Here is a 4,098-nt window from a genome sequence, read left to right as displayed (position 1 = left end):
AAAATCTACTGGAATTAGCCTAATGAGAATTATTTCTTGTAAATCTATGGTTAACTTCGGCTCCCCAAAATTCTTCTCTAGTGCCTGGCCTCTCTGAGGCTCTGCTGTCTCCCCACCTCCCATCTCTATGGGGTTGGTCTCCCCTTTATCATATCCAACTCCATAGATCACTACCCTAATCCTTACATACACACACACACACACACACACACACACACACACACACACACACACACAGGCATGGAGATGGGGTCCTGCTCTTAGTGGCTGGAAAACATCTCTCAATATTGCTGCTTTGCACCAATAAAATATTGACATTTAGCTGGGGGTCAAAACAATCAATCAATCAATCAATTAATCAATCTATGGTTAACCATTTCAAATAAGAATTTGGCATCATAAAATTTGAAGGAAGTGGTCATAAAGTTCGTAAGTTAGCTAATATGGCTAGTATGTTATGACTTTGGCATTAAAAAGTAAATATCTATGACAGCTATCATAAAGAGCCACATGACATTTACCATGAAGATGTAATCAAAATATTGAGATGTGATATGGACTTTTAACACTAACCTATAGTTTTGGAACCCCACAGGACTGAGTTAATGGAGAGGGCACTTCAATTTTTACTTCTTGGCCAAAATCATTAGGCATTCTGTCATTAAGGCGGTGAGCCCAGAACCCAAACCACGACTGTTAATAAGCAAGGAGTCTTATCCACCTGGGCACTAATCCTGTTTATTTCTAAAAGAATATGAGGCAAGAGGAGAGATATTTCAAAGGGTAAACGTAGTTGTGTTTATTACATATAGAATTTGAGGGAATTAATGGCAAGAAAGCTTGGCCATATTGTCACCTATGACAAAATATAAATGTGGAGAAAAATGGCATAATCTTGGAGGACAACTATATATTAATCCAGTTTCTCATTCTACCAGGCTAACATTTTGGGTCAGTTATGAAAATGTCTGTTGCTCTCTTTCTAGTCTATAAACACAGCCATGATAACAGCAACTGACAGAATACTCCTAAGAAGCATGGGCTAATCCATGTGCAAAAGTGTCTTGCAATTGAGTAGGTGTTTAATTTTCTTCTTGTCAAAATAAGTGTTTATATTTGCTAATTTGGATGAAAGAAATTAAATAGAGTTACTTTTTAATTTTCAGGCATCATAACATAATAAGATATTCTGGATAAGATTCTTTTTTTCCTTGGTTTAGATCTTCTATACTTTAATTTCTTTTCTTTCTTTCTTTTTTTTCTTTTTTTCCACACCATTGTCTTTTTCCTTCTTGATGTTTCATTTCCTATTTTTCATACTGGTCTATCTTATACCAATCATGCTTTTACCATCCTTTTCCTCCTTTATCATTGATATTTCTTTTTCCTCCTGTGGCCTTCTCACTTGCTTGTTCATCACTGCTGTCCTTCTCTTTTACTCACCTTCATTACTCATCTGCACTGTGGCCCTGCAGGCCAGAGTGCTTAGTTGCATGCTTCTCTTTCCAACCAAGCCCAGAACTCTTTGATCATATGGAGGTCTGACCAACCACACCATTTCTTTGAACTCAATGCCTTTGGCTTTTCTCAATAGCTCTTCCTAACTTCTGCCTGCAATTTTGCATTCCCTAGAATTGCATTTATTGAAAGCTGCCAGTTGTATAGGTGCCAAATACTTGAAGTTTTGTTATGAGATCAGAAATTTGGATACATTAAATCAGGGAATTTTAGCAGTGCTCTGGTGCTTAACTGAGTCTTAATAAATACATTTTCAAAGCTTAAAGCAAAGTAATATAACTTTCATATAAAAAATTAATAAGAAACAATGGCAAATATGGAATAGATGTTTACATTATATTACTTCTCATCAGAACAGTATAATGATTTTCTTATTTATTCATTCATTCATTCATTCATTCATTTATTTATTTTTAGGCAAGGCAACCCTTAGTTGACCTCACAAATTGCAAGGACCTTGTCAGCTTACAATCCCGTATTTTTTTAGTTTTTATTTTTAAGCCTATAGCACCTGGTCTTCCTAGATAGTCTCCCATCTAAGTACTAATCAGGCCCAACCCTACTTAGCTTCCGAGATCACATGGGATCGGCCTTGTTCAGGGTGGCATGGCCGTAGACTAAATGATTTTCTTAATTCTGCAAAAATTCCACTGCAATCTCTCCCTCAAATTTTAAAATAAAGCAGCTTAATAATTTTATAAACTCCATCTTTAGCAGTCTCATGCATTTATTTAAACTGGATTATAATTAATATGGTAAAATGGTAGTATAAAGGAGATTACAAGTTTATGACATAGAAAAATATTTTTAAAAATTATATAATAACCATCCCTAAAAGAAATATTGAATTAATTTGTCACATTGACTCAGAAAAGTTAATCATAGTTTTGCATGTTGTAGTATTCCAACTGGTTTTTATTTGCAAACTAGAAATAAGGTAACTCAATTGTTATTTATTCTCTCAATTATACTTAAAGAACTGATCTAAATTTTTTATCTAGCAAAGATAAAAAAATTTGATTGACCTCCCTATACAGCTATAATATAAATCATTTGCAACTCTACATTGTTACAACACTGATTGTAGATGTAAAAGCCAGTCGTTGGTCATAATGAAATGAAGTCGGAGGCCCTCTGGCTTGGCTTCCTTTATAAATAAAAAGGATGAAGGAAGCAAATTACATTTTTAGTGTGTGTAAAAAATTTCCAAGAAGTTCATTTAGGAAAAAAGAAAGAAAAAAAGAAAGGAAGGAGGGAAGGAAGGAAGAAGGGAGAGAGGAAAAGAGGGAGGGAGGGATGGAATGAGGAAAGGATGTAGGGAGAGAAACAGGTAAGAAAAGAAAAGATTTTCCTTTCCCTTTCATTGAAAATTGAACCTAAAGATAGTCTAATTAGATTTGGTATTTGAAATGTACCTGTTAAAATTATACCTATTTTGATATGTCTGAGATCTGAACTCTGCTGTTCCTAGAGGAGAAAGATTGAATGTGTGTGGTGTTTGTGAATCAGACCCTTTATCCATGGCATAGGCTGGAATCTGAAATTCCATGTAGTTGAAAGTATATCCTTTTATTTGAAGCTGTCGTTCCTTGTAAAACATAACTTCCCCTAGAATGGGAATCACTTCTATTGTTTTAATCACTTATATAATATAAAAAAAGAGCCTAAAATTTTATTTTGGCAAGAAAAAATGATGGCTCCAGAAAGTGCTACCAAGAGAATAAATATTGGAGAAGTTAAAAAAGTATTTGTAACAAATTTTACCTTTTTAAAAATTGTTCTTTTTTATTTACTATTTTAGCCTTGGGCTGGACCTATCTAATTCACATCATATTGAGCTGGGCGAGATCTATATTCCTATATATTTTTTACTATGTGAAAGCCATTGTTCTAGGTTCTAGTAATACAAAACACACGTACACATACACACGCTGAGTTATGGTCTCCATCCATTCAAACTTCTTTCACTAAGTAGTTATTGAGTTTCTAATATACTCCCAGTAATGGCTGGGTACTATGAATATTGAAATGAATACCAGAGAAAAATTTCCCTTCTTTCATCGTGCCTATTTTCTTTTGGGAGTGAGATAAACAAAACAAAAACAAACAAACAAACAAAATGTTATAGTGTTGTCATAGAAAACTGGAATTTGAGATTAAGGAATAACTGAGGGAGAGTGAGCATTTTAGAAGTGAACTAAATGAAGGAGCCAACCATACAAAAATCTGGAGAAAGAGCATTCTAGCTAGAGGTAAAAACCTCAGAGAAAGGAAAAAGTATGCTATAAGAGCTACTATGTATAAGGCTTAATCAGAATGAGCTAGAGGGAGATAATCTTTGGTTTGTACAAAGTATTTTTAAGTCTAAGCTATGACATCTACCTTGAAGTAATTTCAAAAATTTATATTATCTATCTGTATGACTTGACCAATTAGAATTTTTAATGTTTATCAATAAATGGAACATTCAAATAAGATTTTTTAAATAAAAGTGAGAGATTATAATATATTGTTCTTTTGAATTGTAAAGTGCTTAGATTTTTAACATTACTCTTGCTAATTTTCTAATATATATGTTTA

The 4,098-nt window shown here is 33.5% G+C and overlaps 1 pseudogene; it reads right to left on the bottom strand.

Moving 5' to 3' along the window:
- Nucleotides 1-2,017: 2,017 nt before the first annotated feature.
- Nucleotides 2,018-2,136, bottom strand: LOC111732832 (annotated as a pseudogene).
- Between the last annotated feature and the right edge of the window lie 1,962 nt (nucleotides 2,137-4,098).

Source organism: Pteropus vampyrus, unplaced genomic scaffold, assembly GCF_000151845.1.
Source record: "Pteropus vampyrus isolate Shadow unplaced genomic scaffold, Pvam_2.0 Scaffold497, whole genome shotgun sequence".
Classification (NCBI taxonomy): Eukaryota; Metazoa; Chordata; class Mammalia; order Chiroptera; family Pteropodidae; genus Pteropus; species Pteropus vampyrus.
The sequence above is the reverse complement of the archived record's forward strand: the minus strand, read 5'-3'. Positions and strand labels throughout refer to the sequence as shown.